This window comes from Mesoplodon mirus, assembly GCF_964341445.2.
Source record: "Mesoplodon mirus genome assembly, chromosome: 8".
NCBI lineage: Eukaryota > Metazoa > Chordata > Mammalia > Artiodactyla > Ziphiidae > Mesoplodon > Mesoplodon mirus.
Window position 1 is genome coordinate 46,772,605 of NC_138984.1, and position 17,046 is coordinate 46,789,650.

At 39.6% G+C, this 17,046-nt stretch overlaps 1 protein-coding gene across 7 annotated transcripts in view; it reads right to left on the minus strand.

Moving 5' to 3' along the window:
• The window catches only part of GULP1 (GULP PTB domain containing engulfment adaptor 1), a 274,219-nt gene extending 257,661 nt beyond the window's left edge, over positions 1-16,558 (minus strand). For 2 of the 7 annotated variants that reach the window (XM_082630033.1, XM_082630031.1), the window contains exon 1: positions 15,997-16,558. The gene's annotated coding sequence lies outside the window, so the exon portion shown is untranslated. Of the gene's footprint in view, positions 1-15,661; positions 15,892-15,996 lie in introns of those variants that run through there. The other 5 variants (XM_082630030.1, XM_082630034.1, XM_082630035.1 and 2 more) reach the window with 5 other exon arrangements.
• Positions 16,559-17,046: the final 488 nt, after the last annotated feature.

A 17,046-nucleotide genomic window follows, 5' to 3' on the forward strand; every position in this document is an offset into this window, starting at 1 on the left:
GACATCTGCCTCCAACCAGAGTTTATGTAGATGAACACTCCCCAATATGTCCACCACCAGCTTTTATGACCCCAGAGAGAGCCACAGCCCCTCTGCCCCCTGCCTCCCCAGGAGACCCTCCAAGACCAGCAGATAGGTCTGGCCCAGGTTCGTATGAAGTCACTGCTTTTGCTCTGGGTCCTGGCACACGCAAGACCTTGTGTGCACCCTCCAAGAGTAGAGTCTCTGTTTCCCCAAGTCCTGTGGAGCTCCTGCAATCAAGCCCCTCTGGCCTTCAAAACAAATGCTCTGGGGGCTCCTCCTCCCAATGCTGGACCCCTAGGCTTGGGTGCCTGGTGTGGGGCTCAAAGCTCTCACTCCTGTGGGAGGACTTCTGCTATATAATTATTCTCCAGTTTGTGGGTTGCCCATCCAGGTGGTATGGAATTTGATTATATTGTGATTGCACCCATCCTACTGTCTCATTGTGGTTTCTTCTTTATGTCTTTGGATGTAAAATATCTTCTTTTGGTAGGTTCTCATCTTTTTTATCGATGGTTGTTCAGCAGTTAGTTGTGATTTTGGTGTGCTCATGAGAGGAGGTGAAGTCAAGGTCCTTCTACTCTGCTATCTTGCCTCCCCATCCAATCCCTACTGGGGTTTTTTGCTGAAGATATATAACTTTTTCATGGAGATATAGTCAAAAACAGATACTCATTCTGTACCCCTCTAATTTATTATCTTTTATAAGTTGCAAACGACATACTGCATTGAAGTTGTTCCATTTGTATTTATAGTTTAGGATAAATTCATTTATATAAAACAACATATTTTCTAATCAGAATGAAAACAGAACATAATTTTACTGTGAGGTTAAACATAACAGTACAAAAATTATATTGACACTTTACATAATAATGCTAGCTACCATTTACTGACACTTATAAACTCCAGCTACTATGCTACATGCAACATGGTTTTAATCCTCTCAGAAACCCTGCATTATTGTCTATGCCATCTTACAGATTAAGAAAGGGAAACAGTATGAGATTAATTTGCCTGTTGAAGAGTACTCAGGTTGTAAATAGCCAATCCTATCACCAGAGAAGCCAAAGCTCAGGCTTTCTCCAGTACAACCTACAGATTTATACCATGAAAGATTTGTCTTCATGTACTCTACTCCATAACTTACCACACACATAATTCCACCAAAATTGTTCTCACCACAGTCACCAATGACCTTCATGTTAAGTACAACAGACACATAATAGATACTTTAATCTGTTTGTTTGTTTACATTTCTATACTATTTAACATTGTTGATCATTGTCTCCTTCTCAAATTATTATTTTTTTTAATCTTAGCTTTTACAACGTCACTGGTAGTTCCTTCGTAGTGGTGCTTAAGGCTTTGCTGTTTCTGCCCTCGAGCCTTGTTATTTGATGGCCCTTGCTAGACTAAAATCTCATATTTGTAGTCTGAAATCTGAAAACTTGTATATATGTACACACACACACACACACACACACACCCCACATATACATATATATCACCAGTCCACACCAAACATCTTAGCTCCAAACACGTATATGTATGTACATCAAATAACTACTACTGGACATCTACAACAGAATGATTCAGACACACATCAAAATGTGTCCAAAATTGATATCATTAGTTTCCTCCAATAGTTCTACTATATTGACTTTGCTGATGAATACCAACACCCAGGTTGCCAAAACTAGGAATCTTAGAATCAACATTTACACCATCCTCCTGCCTACCTCCCACAATCACTAACAAATCATAAAAATGTACAGATTTTTTTCCTCCTAAATATCTCTGGAACAAACTCATTTTTCATTGCCATCATGCTAAACTGGACTACCACCTTCTCTTGCCTAGATTTACTGTCTGAGCAGCTAGTCAAATCTTTCTAAAATGCAGATGACATCTTGTCACCAATCCTATTTTAATCCCTCAAAGGTTTCTAACTGCTATTAAAATAGAGAGCAAACTCTGAATGTGAACGTCCTGTAAGATCTGGTCTTTGCCTCATGGGCTTTACCTCCAGCGATTCTAGTTCTTCTTTCTCTTCCACTCTATTCTCTACCTCTATTTTCAATCTTGTAATTCTGTGGCTGAGCCATATACTCACTCCTCTAAGATTTCCTACCTGCTTGAAACACTCTCCACTCTCATTTCTTTCTACTGCTGAGTCTTCCCTAACTTGTAGACTATGTCATAGCCCCTGTCTATGGCTCAAAGGGTTGAAGAGAACTTTCTTATAATACCCAAACTATAAATACCTCAAGAGATCGAATGTCTAACAGTTTAACTAACCAAAAAAAGACAAAATGATGAAATCAGATACTAAAATCAGACAACCCTGAATACAATATTTTGATTAAGATACTTGTTTTAGTTTAAAAACAACTATTTAAAACTAAAACTTAGACTGCTCTAAGGGCTGAAATGTTTTTTGAGGTTATCTAGTCCATCTTCTCAATGAAGGAAATATCAATGAAAAGTACATGACTTGCTATTAAAAACTATTAATATTAGTTATTTTACATCTTAGGCTTTATTTATACAAACCTTATCGCTTTGACAAAACCAGGGAAAAAATGGGATTAAGAAGGTTTTCTCACTCAGATTTTTCTCACTCAAGCATTTTCTCACTCAAGATTTTTCTCAGATTTTCTCACTCCAGCATTCTAACCTTCTTGACAAATCAAATCAAGCATGAGCCAAAGCAATATACAGACACAATTTAGTCAATGAGTTAATTTTTATACTTTATCTAACTAAGTAGGGTAAAATGAACAAATATCTTGTCATATGGGAGTTCCAAGTTGTCACTTCTAAGAGTGGGAGATGAGCAGCTCATGGTGCTGCAAAAAAAGGGGGAGCCAAGCATCAGCCAGGAGTCTAGGCGATCAGGTTATTCAAAGGTATCTCACTCTCACCAGTAAAGAGAGCCACCGAAGCTGCCCCGATCCTTCAGGGGACTCTCGCCGCTCCACTGCACACTTCCTCAACTAGGATGGCGGTTAAGCTGCACTACTTCCCACCCTACTATCTGCCCTAGTCTACTGTTTGCCAGCCCTGGAACCTTAAACAAGTTTCTTAATCATTCACAAATCATAAAAAAAAAAAAAAAAAAAAAAAAAAAAAACCATTTAGCACAATGCTCAGGACATAGTGAGCACTATGTAAATGCTATTTGTAGAAGAGGAAAAGGGTAGATTTTCCTCTACCCTCCCAGACTCTCGACTAAGACTTCCTGTAACAAAAGACAGATTAACAAGAGAATGAAATACAAATGTATTTAATATAAGTTTTGTGTGACACAGCACCCTTCATAAAGAAATGAAGACACCCAAAGAAATGATTAAACCTGAATGTTTTTTTACGCTAGGTTTGAAGAAGGGTTACAAGTCTTGGAAAGGTATGACAGGACCAAGAGTATGAGCTAAGTATAGTAAACTAGAGGAAATTTAGCAAGATTATTCAGATTCCTCTGTGTCCCTTTGTTTTCAGAGCTAAGGATGTTCCTTTCCTTCTAGGATAGAGAGGGCACCTCTCACATGAGGATTTGGTGACCTGCTTCAGGAGAAGGTCAGAAAGTCCTTCCTTCACATGCCATTTCTCAAATTCCCTCAGGTTGAAATATTCAATATGTCAAGGTACCATATTTTGATGTACTGTGTCCTAAACCCTGTCATATTCTTGTTATTTCTCTTTCAAAAAATCATTTTTGGTTTGGACCACAGGTAGAAGACAACAGATAAAGAAAAGAGCTCATGTGCCATGAAGATCCTAATAAAGAGAGACAATGATTGGGGTGGGGGAAGGGCACGACAATTTTCACTTTATTTTCTTATTTTAGCACTAGTGAGAGTTGGAATTTGAATTATCTGGATATTTATCCTCTTCCTTGTTTTATATCTGCTGTGAGCCAATTTATATTTTCTACTAAAATTTCCAAAGTGGAGAAGCAGAGTCCCTTTATAATAGTTTCTGTACTAAGAGGCATTTATTCACATTCAAAAACCCACAAGAATGTGGCTCCCTTTTAAAGAGGAAAAGGTCACCAGAGGGCACTTTGATTCTGGGCAAAGGGATACCCCAGAACAATCCCTGAACAACAGCTTCTAAAAGAACAATAATCCTCTAAGAATTCCAGCACTTTGTATTCTCTAGTTCCCTTGCCTAACTTTGAAAGAAGGTCATGATCTCATACAGGAAGCATCTCAAGTATGTTTACAGCATTTTTATGCAAAAAACAAATATGCACATCTCATTCACGGTAATGTAGGAGGTCTTGTTAACTTTGGATCTCTCCTTCAGTAACTTCTTCTAAGGTCTCTCATTTTCCTAAGGTATTCAAATTACTGGCTGTCCATTTCCCTCTTCAACCCAATCTCCATACTTTCAATATCCACACTGATACAGCTCTAATACAACAGCCTTGTTCTTTCTTGACCAACGAACCATTTGCCACTGCAGCTTTTCACAATCTGTAATGTTTCTACCTCCAGTTTCACCACTGTTCTTCTTCACCTCCACAGTCTACACAATCTTTAGCTTTCTGTCTTTCACACCCCCTCATTGCCAACAAACCTGCCCACTGTGACACTTGCCTATTCTGAGCCTGTTAGATTATTCCTGGGTTTGCTTGCCTCCACCTCCTGTTTAAACCACTGGTTAAACCATTTCAGCATTAATACTCTAAAATGTATTAAATTGGCCAAAAAGTTCGTTCGGTCGAACTTTTTGGCCAGCTCACTATTTCAGTCCTGCTTTTGGCAATTCTCAGCTTTGGGTAATTCCTACAACCTTTAGAGCAAGAGGACAAAGACTCAGATATACCTCCTTACTTTGATACAGCAAAAAACAATGTGCATAATGGTAAATCAGCAAAAAAAGCCAGAACTCAACATGGTGGCAAGAACCCCCATGAACATGGTGGCAGAAAATAAACTGCTATGGTTCCAGTGAACTAGAGCTTTATAACACTAGTTCTGACTTAAAAGATTATTATACGTCTGCATTGTTTTTTACTTCTGTGAATGGATCTGCGCTACAAAATTTTCCTAATTTTACTCCCATCAGCTTTATCATTTATATTTAAATAATTACGTTAGCTTTATCATGACTCCAAGCTTGAAACTACTCAGACAAGGCAATGAGAGTACTTCAGTGTTTCCTAAGGTACATTTAATGTTCCCAGTACAATAAAGACACCAAACAACCAAATAAATAGTGATGTGATTTTATGGATTAGATTTTGAATTTGTATTTCAAGTTATTTTATTTTTATTGAATAATGTATTCTGAGATATATGTAGAATATATTCACCCCCAAGTAACTTTAGCTAAGATGATTAATACAATCACTGTATTAAAAACATAATAAAATTTGGTGAATTGAGTTATGAAATATTTATATAGAGTAATAGCACTAATCATATCCAAAGTTTACAAAACCCAAGTGGTCTATAAATTTTCTTTAATTATCTAAATTGTTATTTCTAAAACGTTTATTTCAAATTAAGATACCACTTAATAACTGTTCTAATTAAGATACTTTCTCATTTAAGTAACTGAAAGGTCTAGTTCAAACTGGTTTGAAAAATAAATAAATTCATTCTCTTACACAACAGTAAATCCAGAAATATGGTAGATTGATTCAGGGACCCAACAATGCCATCAAGCGTCCAGGCTCTTTACATTTTTTTCTTTCATCATTGATGCATTTGTTTTGCCCTCAAGCTAGATATCCTCATGGACAAAAGATGACCCCCTACTGCAATTTCAAGCATCTATTCCAGACAGGACAAATATCAAGAGCTGACATATGTATGCCTTCTCACCAATGTCCCCTTCCCAAGTGTAAAGAAAATTTTTCTACCCCACCTCCCTCCAGTTCTGTTATTTAATATAATTGACTCTGACTGGGACAAGGAACAAGTGCCCCCTCCATAACCAATCACTGACAAGGGGAATAGAAACACAGTGACTACTAGCTCAGCCTAATCCAAAGTTCACTTTTATTAGAAATGAACTGTCTTCCCCTTGAGTCAGGAGATACATGGGCCCCAGGCCAAGCAGCTGGAGTTAGTCCCCTGTAGACAGATACTCCAAGATGAAGATAGGAGAGGCTGAGCCCTGCCCAGATAAAAGATAAAAGACCACATATTCCTCATTCTCTAAGTCAAGGAGACCTTCCCAATTAAAAAGCTCCTTGGAGGTCAAAAGAGGAGTGATGTCAAGCTACCCACAGGCCTCTTTGCTGGAATCCATCTTAGCTAAGAGATACATGTGCACACATGGGAGGATCCTGAGGTGTACCAAACACGGACTCAGAACCAGGCAAATCAAAATGACTGGCCAAAGGAAATCCAGAAGGAATGCCACATATAAGTGATTTAAACTACCACAAGGGCGACACTCTCTGAGTCCACCCGTGTGTCTATCCACACATACTGTACTCTTTTTCCTCCTAAAAAACACTTTACTTGTTTCCCTACTTTCTGTCTCTGTGGGAATTCTTTTCTGCAAAGCCGAAGGGCCAGGGCCTTGTCACCGACCAGTGGTCTAGTGGCTGGGATTCAGCGTTCTCACTGCCACGGCCAGGCCTCAATCTCTGGCCGGGAACCGAAACCCTACTTCAAGCTGCTGCAGGCCGAGGCCAGCAGAGATCACCCTGAGTTATGTGGGGAGTAGTGAACATCTGAATAACACAAGAGTTCTATGAACAAAGAGGAATAAGGAAATTATTTGAATAAGCAACCAATAACAAGGACTGTGATGTGACTCTTAGAAGTGAAAATACGCTTCTTATGAATCAATGTGCACGAAATGGAGAGGAGAATTCACTTCAGGTGGAAAATCACACCTGGCTTAAGCTATTCCGTGTCATTTGGAGGGAACATGGAGATCCAACAGGGAAGGGATGCAACTAAATGCCAATGATGGTTGATGCTTGCCATGAGAGAAGACACAAAGTGGGGCCAAAAACAAGAAACAAACTGAAAGATAATTGTCACTCATTGTGATCTTAAGCTACCGTCAATTTTCAAGTACAAAATTATTACCTTGTACCCATCCTTGGAATGTTAAGGTGGTCCAGACCTACTAAAATTGGACTGACTTATGAATGTGAAGCTCTATATAGTATTATCTCAAATTAATAACTTTAAAGAAACTGCTTTTGTCATATATTTCAAAAATAAAATTGAGTCATCAGTTTCAATTAGATCATGTATCAGTAAAACAGGAAACTAATTTTAAAATGGAGGTGGTATCTTCACAGAATTGTCAAACCAGGCAAAAAGAAGAAAGGAAATATAAGGCAATAAATTACATCATCTATGTTTTAATTATATATCCCTTCATAACACCATAATTTGCTATACTTTTATGCATTCTGTATTCTTATTTTCCAAAATTCTTGGCACACATTAAATGTTTCATCTATAATGATCATGACCAATAACACATCATATAACCAAATATATAATCTTAAGTAACTCAGTGATGCATAGAAAAAAAATCAAGTTTCCATATGTACATAAATTATTTATTTTTTCCTTAGTATTCACAGGAAATTGTTAATAGTGGCATGGTTATTTGTTACTAAACAGGAGACACAAAAACCTGTTTAACACATCTATTCTCTCTTGCAAAACATATCTACTCTCCCCTGCAGCTTAAAGTGAAACTGAGGAGACAAAACACTTATATATGAAAAATAAACCAGTACGACAAGACAAAATTCCCAGCCAAACCCTTCCAAAAATAGTTAATGCTATAATGTGAAAAAGTTAAGTCTATTTTTTTAATATACAGATTCTGAAATAAAATTAAATGCTTCTTGGGCTTCCCTGGTGGCGCAGTGGTTGAGAGTCCGCCTGCCGATGCAGGGGACACGGGTTCGTGCCCGGTCGGGGAAGATCCCACATGCCGCGGAGCGGCTGGGCCTAGGAGCCATGGCCGCTGAGCCTGTGCGTCCGGAGCCTGTGCTCCGCAGTGGGAGAGGCCACAACAGGGAGAGGCCCGTGTACCGCAAAAAAAAAAAAAAAAAAAAAAAAAAAAAAAAATTGAGATATAGCTACATGCCTATAGATATATCCACATATAAAAAATAATACCTAGAAGCAAGTGTAATTATTATTGTAATTTTAAACTGGTATTAAACATAAAAATATTCCAAAATATGTGCAGAGTAATGAGACATGACAATAAATATGTGCAACTTCTAGAAAGTTATGGGTACTTAAGATCGTTTGTGTGTTTCCCTGCCTTCAAAACTGAAAAACATACTAAATTTAAGTGAGGTGTTCAAGAGTAATAATGTTATTGTTTTATATCCAAGTTCATGGACACCCCCCACCACCACCACGAATGTGAAATGGAGTGCACACTCAACTCCTTGTGACTCCAATTACATGTTAGTTAGACCTGGAGAAATTTAAAAAAGAAATAAAAAGAAGATAGCAGTTTTTAAAAATAATTAATCCAGTTAAAGTTCTTAAACTCCCATATGCAATTACTAATGATTATGGTCATCAACATGAAGACAGAAAGGAGAAACATCTCCAAAGTTCCGAAATTCAGTTTGCTCTGTTAAACCATTCACAGGGTTCCATGCCTCTTTGCCTTTACCACTCACTGTCTCGGACTGCTCTCCATTGCTTGCTAACTCATCTTCATCCTTTGCCTAGGAATCACCTCCACACTTTCTTTCTAGACACTGCTTCCCCTCGTGCTGATGAATAACCTCTTCCCCTACTCCTTCAATATTCTCTCCACTGTAGCACAGAATTATACGGAAATAAGTTCTATTTAAGTCTATTTAAGTTAATTGGAGATAGGTCTCTGTCACTGCCAAAAAAAAAAAAAAGTGTTCAATAAATATTTATTAAATTCCATTGGATAATATAAAAATCCCTTATTTGTCAACTCATACTTTAAACCTATTTACATTTTGCAGAATGAGACGGGCGGTGGGGGAAGATTGCAAATTTTTATGAAGACTTAAGAGAAAGTCTGTATATCTCATCGAATAAGAAAGTCCCAAAGAAAGATTTATTATAACATTGTTTTTTAAAGCCTCATCTGCACTACTCTAGGAAATTTCATTTTTCCAAATTAGTCATAAATTTCCTAGTCTACCTAATTTAAGCAATTAAGCCTATGATAAATTCATGTTATAAATTTAGTAGCAGTTCTTCCTTTAAAAAGAATTAAACACAATGTTGGCAATATAATAAATCTTACTTGTTTGCCATAAAGAATTTTAAAGGCTTTTCTCCTAGACATCCAGAGTCACAATGATATAAAACAGAAATAATAATTCACAAAATTTCAAAACAATGCCTATTCTTATTATAAAGCATTGTTACTTTATAGAACTGAAATTTCAATAGAATTTTGCCATTTCAGATGGCATTTAGATAATTTCAAATACAATTCATTGACTCAAATATTTCTCTTTAACAATTCTCTCAAACTGTATTTTGCTAAACTACACTGCATAAGTAGCTTCTTACTAATTATACTCTATTACTATAGGCAGCATAGAGATAAATTGCTTTGGAATTAACTCAGTTATACAATTGTTCTTTACAATAAGCCAAATTTCTCTATATTTATGTGTACTACCAGCAACAATCGATATTTAAGTACATTTTTACGATTATAATAGTGCACATCCTCAAGGAGGTAGTAGGAAAGTTTTACCATCAGCCAAAGTTCCATATTTTTTATGGAGTTCTTCAAAGGCAGACAAAGATTAAATAGATTATGAGAATAACATGCACGTTGACCTTTAAAAACACTTTACAAAGTACTCTGTCTTCTTAAGTAAAACTCCTATCAGTACTTACCAAGCTATGTTTTAACTCACCCAAGTGGAAATCTGGGTAAATTAACCTATTTGCTGTTAAAATTTTACTGGCACTCTTGATGGTTGTAAACAGCTATAAGAGAAAACAAAAAGCTAAAATCAAGTTCATTCTCTTATATCAACTGTGAGTTACTCCAAACTGGAGATTTCTGCCACAGCACAGATGGTTCTGTTTGCTTTTTAGCCAAAATGCTGTCTAAAATCACTATTACAAACTAAGTGAGAAGTAGAGCTTAGTTATCATTTGATGAAATATTACATAACTGTTTTAAAAGAGTATACATCCAACCCTTAATGATTCCTTTAGTAGGTTACTTGTGCTCTGTATTTCCTTCTACCAATCCTCTCAACTAGCTGTGTTTTGCTCATTTGAATGGCTATCATCACTTCTACAAGAGAGGGGATTAAAGACTGAGCCCAAATCATTCAATCTGCTCCTGGTTAACAGCTCTGTCAAAGTTTATGTTCCCTGAAATTCTTGGAGGACTTGTGGTTGAAGCATCAGGGAACAGAGCAACTGTAACATCTGATAATCATAAGAAAAAGCTATACAACACCAGGAAAACACTACATTTACACACAATTCTCACTTCACAGAACCTTATAAACTTAGCAGTAGTAGCCACCTTCCAAGCAGTGAATTTACCTTCTGACAGTAGTTAACTGCACATTTGCCTGTGTTCTACTTAAGAAAGGTAGAAAAGGCTTCCATGATCATGTCACCATCACAGCCATTAACCAAGAATGATGAAACCAGATCTTTTCCATTATTTTTCTCATCCTTTACAGGTATAAATAAAAGCATGAAAACTCCTTTAAAATTTGGAAAAAAAAAAGTCAAGAATCTCTAGCAAGAGTTATCTGGAAAAGATTTTAAACTAATGGTTAAAATTAGCTCAAAAATATCAATTAATTGAAGTTGTTTTTTCTTACGAAAAACATACCTAGCACAAATAGAGAAACATCAAATAATACATATGTCATAATTCTCTGTACATATATATACATATACATATAAACATATATATGGGAGAGGGATTATTTATCCAAGGCTTGGAAGTTTCTAACATATATTCTGAATCTCCTCTTCAGAAGGCATGTGATGAAGATTATATGTAGGCATATTTATATAATGCTAATAGCAAGAAACAAACATGAAATAAAGATGGTTATTACTATCTAGATATTGTCTAGTAGGTGCACCCTGAAAAATATATACAGTGTTATTTAAAACTCTTTTAAAAAGTCATTTTGGGACTTCCCTGGTGGCGCAGTGGTTAAGAATCCACCTGCCACTGCAGGGGACATGGGTTCGATCCCTGGTCCAAGAAGATCCCACATGCCGCGGAGCAACTAAGCCCATGCGCCACAACTACTGAGCCTGCGCTCTAGAGTCCGTGAGCCACAACTACTGAGCCCTCGTGCCACAACTACTGAAGGCTGCGCGCCTAGAGCCTGTGCTCTGCAACGAGAAGCCACTTCAATGAGAAGCTCATGCACCGCAACGAAGAGTAGCCCCCGCTTGCTGAAACTAGAGAAAGCCCGCGCACAGCAACGAAGACCCAACGTGTTCAAAAAAAAAAAAGTCATATTAATCTTTGCAATCACAATTGTTACATAAATTATCTCACTTATTCATATTATGTGAGCAAATTAAAGCAGTCTTTCCCAAACTATCCTTAAGTATACAATATTGAATGATGAAACTAATTCCAAATTTACTATAATTATACCATTTCAGTGGTAAACAGAAAATTTGTTCTTATTCTCCTGCTCAGTATTTGAGTCAATTAACTGTTTTCTGATGAAAAATAATCATGCACTATAAGTATCATTAGAGTGGCTGAAAACATTTTCTTAGCATAAAACAAATACAAAACTAGCAAATAACAGAGCCTAAAAAGAGTATAAGAACTGTTTTCTAAGCCTAACTCTGCAACAGTGACTTTTAGCGATTGTCTTTAAAAATAAAGGGCTGATTTCAATTTCATATCCTCCCTGGAAGCAAAGCAATTTCTCTGCTCAAAGTTTATACTATTTTTCCTCTTCAATTTGAATATATTTAAGCTCCCATAGGAACAAGTTTAACTTTCCTGATCTCTAAATGCATTAAGACAAACACTATTAGATCCACCAGCCTCTAACACGTTTAGGGACCAGGGCTTATGGCAGTCATGCAGCTGGGTCCTGTAACTACTTTTGAATCCATTATTATAACCGAATAAAATAACTTTTTTTGTTCTTTAGAGGTTTTACAAAACAAATCACAGTTTTTCAGAATGAACCACAAAGTACTCTGCTAAGTAAAATTTAAATTTAAATTATCTAATATTCAGCAAGGAGAGTAAGATTTTAAAAATGTTGTTTAAAATCAAAAGCAAAACTGGTTATTTTATATTAAAATTACCCTATTACATCCTTGAACATTCACTCGTTCTTTGATTATTCAAAAAAAGTGCCTGTCGTGTTAAGATGACCATAAACTCAACTGCAATCTTCCTTATACTCCCACTTTTTATAGATTCACTATTAATGATAAGGTAAAGTCTAAAAATAAAAGTTATGATTAAGTATCTTACCAAAAGATCTTATCCTTTAATTTATCCATATTTATTCTGTATTCTTTCTCTAATACACTAACCTCTTCACCTGAAAAATAGTTAAGTTACACATCCAAGAGTATGATACAGTACATTGAACTATAAAAATAGGTAGTTTATTTTACTAATTGATATGTCAAACTAAAAATTAAATATTTCACAATTATCATGCATGTATCGATAGTTAAAAAGTTCATACATTACGGATAGCAATATAGATAATAAATTATATGTTGGTAAAACAGTTAGGAAGTAAAATAACCTGCACAAATCACAGTGCTGAAAAGTTCAGGGCTGGGATTTAAATCCAAGCTTGATGTTTCCTCAGACATAAAAAGTATGCAACAAATATTGGTTGAATCAATTAATGAATGGCTCCTAAATCTACCCTCTAAACTTTTAAGGAAACTGTTGTGGCCATTGGGAAAAGAAAGTTTGTTTGTACATCATAAATGTATTTCAGTCTCTCAAGTGTTATTTCCGAGAAGGGAGCCAAATTCTGCAAATATATTTGGTAACTTCTCATAAAGGGAAAACTGAGCTGGTCTTAAAAAAATAACTTGTCCTTGAGTATAAATATAAACCAAAATTAAAAAGTCAATGAATTTGCTGATTGTTCTTTTCTGTTTGAGAGAATGACTCAGCTTTAGTCATAAGAAAATCTCACCCAATATTTTCAAAAAAATAAAATTTATGATTAAACTAAAGCTATGATTAAAATGCACAGTAGTAATTTTTATAAACTAAATAGGTATGTCACTATTACATGTGTATTTTAGGTATAAATATTCCAATTTACCCCTACAAATCTCAATTGAATCAACCGAGACAGAAGCCCTATGACCTTTATATCTGAAAACCTATTAACATAATTTCATCTCTTTAAAGCTCACTGTAAGCTTGCAATTATGCAAAGGAAATTTATTTATTTTGCAAGTGGAAAAACTGAAATCATAGACAGGGAAAACACATTGCCAAGGGTGATTCATAAAGTCAATCTCAGAGAATAGGCTGATATTCACAATCCCAAACTCATCAATCCAGAGGAAATACCATATTAGCGTTTTTTACTATTCAACCCCCAAACCCACAACAGTAGACCAACCTTCCTGAAAAAAAAAAAAAATAGAGGAAACATGAACAATTTTAACACATAAAAGAAGGGTCCTAATTGCAGATGAGACTCTCAGTTCCTGGCTAGTCCAGAACTTGGAAGCAGCAGGGCCTTAACGTATTGGGCCAATGTGTGAAATACTGAGATCACACCAACTTCTACTCCTTCAGGTGAAAGAGCAAGTTCTATTATCGGGATCACTTTTGACAAACACAAGGACATTTGGACACATTTTCCACTTTAATTTCATGACCCAGTTTTGTGCCATTTGAGAATACCTAATTGAATTATTCGATTTAGGTGGAAAATCACCTGCTCAAAACCCAAGTCTTCAGTTCTTACTGGCTGTGAAAACAAAGAAGGTCAAGGTCAAGGGCTTGAAGTTGCAGCAAGCCTAGTCCAAGTTGAGGAGACAAATAGCAACAAAGTGTGGGTATTTGCAAAGTATGATCGCACAAAAGCACCAGGCCCCCAGTTATTCCACTGCAACACTGATGGGGAAGGGTCAGACATCCCTCCTAGACCGCTTCTTTCACTCTCCTCTGTCACATCCCACTGCACTCTATGCTTAGCTTATTTTTTTGCCAAGAATACTGATCTTAGTCACCTAAAAATTCTCACTGCAAAAGAAACCCCTTGTTTAAACCCAAGTACAACCAACAGCTCCTTTCCAATTATCCCCAGCAACTTCCCCAGTCCCTTTCATGCCTGGCTACTGAGCTCAGTCTAGTTTGGCTGCCGGCCAGGTTCCTCTCTTCTTTCCTTGTTAGTGGTAAAAACTTGGAAAACAGTCCTGGACAGCTCAAGGAGACCTTTTAATTATGCAATGGGGCAGTACCTTAGTCTGTCTGCTGTTTCCAGCAAGGCTTGTAGTCGCCAGCAACTGCACTCTCCCAATTGGTGGGTTTTCTAGCAAGGTTACTTGCTTATGTGGGGGGAAGGAGGGAAAGACTGGCAGAAAAAGGGGCGATTTGCAAATATGAAAAATGCCCAACTCCTTTCAGAGTTTCCTACCTCCTCACATTCACTCTGTCTCATTACTGCCCTCCTTTACCACCTTATCACCCACTTGGCATCAAAGACACAAAATCATCAGTGTCCGGGTCTCCTTGTAGTCCTAGACATTAACAAGGGGAGTCACGACTCGAACACTCCAAAAACTTTTATTCTCAAGTGCTGATGCAAGATTAAAAAAAAAAAAAAAAAAGCAGGTCCCAAAATAAACTTATTAAATTCTTCCTAATTGCATTATACTTTGTCAAACTTGCAGACTGAAATAGTGCATGTAAATGTCTGATTGCCGGTGGAAATAAGGCGAGCTCAGTCGGGAAAACTGCTAGCACCCAGGAAGGGATACCCTGACCGACACCCGCACTTATTCGGGGTTTGCCCCAGGTACTATGTGCGCACGCCAAGCCCAACACCAGCTACGTCTTCCTTACTCTACCCTGGCAAGCTAGTTCCAACTGCAGCGCCCAGCTTCCTGTTCAAGTTCCATTCAACATCGTAAACACATTCCAAGAAAACCAGCCTGCCCCGAGTTCCCTCCCGCACACAGGGAGCTCTGAGCGGCGGCCCCAGGAGCCACAGGGAAGAACCCGTCGCGCTGGGCTCTGATCCGTGCAGTGAATCAGCCCCCCGGGGTGGTGGACCCGGGCGAGCGAGCTCGGCGGCGGGACCGAGAGCCCGGGGTCTCAGCACCCCGCAGCGCCGTGCGCCTCTCTAAGGTAGCGCCCGCCTGAAGGAACTACTCGACCCACCCAGCCACAGGGTAACCATGTGGGCGCCGCCCGTGAGTTTGGGCCCTCCCAACCCTGGGTTTTAAAGAATCCACGGCCCGGCCTCGGAGCTTCGCGCCTCCCCGCCCCCCATGCCCACACTCTCTCCCGGAGCCAACAAAAGGGAGGTGGCGCTGGAAGAAGTTTCGCTCCTGGGTAGCCTCGCTGTGACCCGGAGATGACTTGCCTGCTCAGTCCCGTCTGGTCCGCACACCCTCAGCCGTCCTGACCCACCCGCGCCCCACCGGCCCCGGCCCCCCCGGACCAAAGTTACCACAAAGGGCTCCAGGAGTCCGGAGACCAACGCGTCCCCGACCTCGGGAGGCTCCTCGTCATCCCTGCGGCACTGCCGCGGCAGTAGTCAACAGGTCTCAGCCTCCTTCCTTGCTGGACGACTTCCTGAGCCTTTCAGGGTCTTAATTTTTGCAACCTGCCCAGCGGCCGTAGTGGCGGCGAGCAGCCCCGCGCCCTCCTTCCCCGGCACCCGGCCGGGCTGACCACCGCCCGCCGCCTCTCAGGACGTCAGTTTAAAAGAGGCTGCACGCTACCCGGCGGGACGCGGGGCTTGCAGCCAGGGACGCCCCCAGATACACCGCGGTCTCTCCGTACCTTACTGACTGATGCAGTCGGGTCAGGCTCCGGGCAGGGACAGGGAGAGCCGCCGCGTCCTCGGAGCCTGGCGACCTCCGCTCTGGCGCAGCCGGGGCGCCGTTTCCGTGGCCGGGAGGGAAAGTTTCTCTACGTCAACAGCGAGCTGGACTCGGGACCCTCCGGCTCCTGTCCCCTCCCTCCTCTTCCTAATCGGCTGAAGCCAAAACTGGCGCTAGCTGGCGGCTGGGGCTCGAGGCTCGGGACTCCGGGTCGCTCCCGGCTGGGAACGCGGGGCTCCCCCTCTCGGCCAGAAGGAAACTCTCCCAAGACTCGGCTGGCGCACTTGGGGCGACCTCCTTGGACACTTCCAAACGGGACGCCTGGGTTCCAGCTCGCTGACTGTCTTCGGTCTCCGATGCTCGTTTCCTATGGGCCCGCTGGGCTATATGGCGTCCGCACGCAGGACCCAGGGCGAGAGTGGAATGTGAGAGAAACTCGACCGGCGAAGACGAGGCCTTACCTTACCCGGTTCTTAGCCGGCACGGGAGCCAAAACACAGTTCTCCCCACCCCCACTCCTCGTCCCCCGCCGCGTTTCCTTTTGAACCTCCTCCCTGAAGCACAGAATCGGGACTCTTCGCCTTCCCTTGTCTCTCTGTGTTTTCGCACACAATTTCAAAACACTTCTGCTGCTTAACAAGAAAAAAAAAAAAGTGTCCAAGGAAGCACACACACGAGTAGCACATACCTTCTTTACAGCCTTTATCAAGAAAGCATTGACACCGTTTTTGCTGTGGCTCTGGCCGCACCTCTACACTTTTTTTAATTTATTTTTCCTCAGTTTTTTAAAAACTGACTGAATCTCTGCACTTTGTTATGCCTTACAAGAAAAAAAAAAAAAAGGAAAGGAAAGGAAACAGAAAACTGCCTCCACCACCAGATCATGCTCATTTGCTCCATTCAGATATTAACCTCAGAATTCAGGACATCTACGTGGGGTTCGAGGGAAAACACAACAAACCATCCTCACTGACACGGTAAACTTCTGTGTGGGAAGAAGGACAAGAAG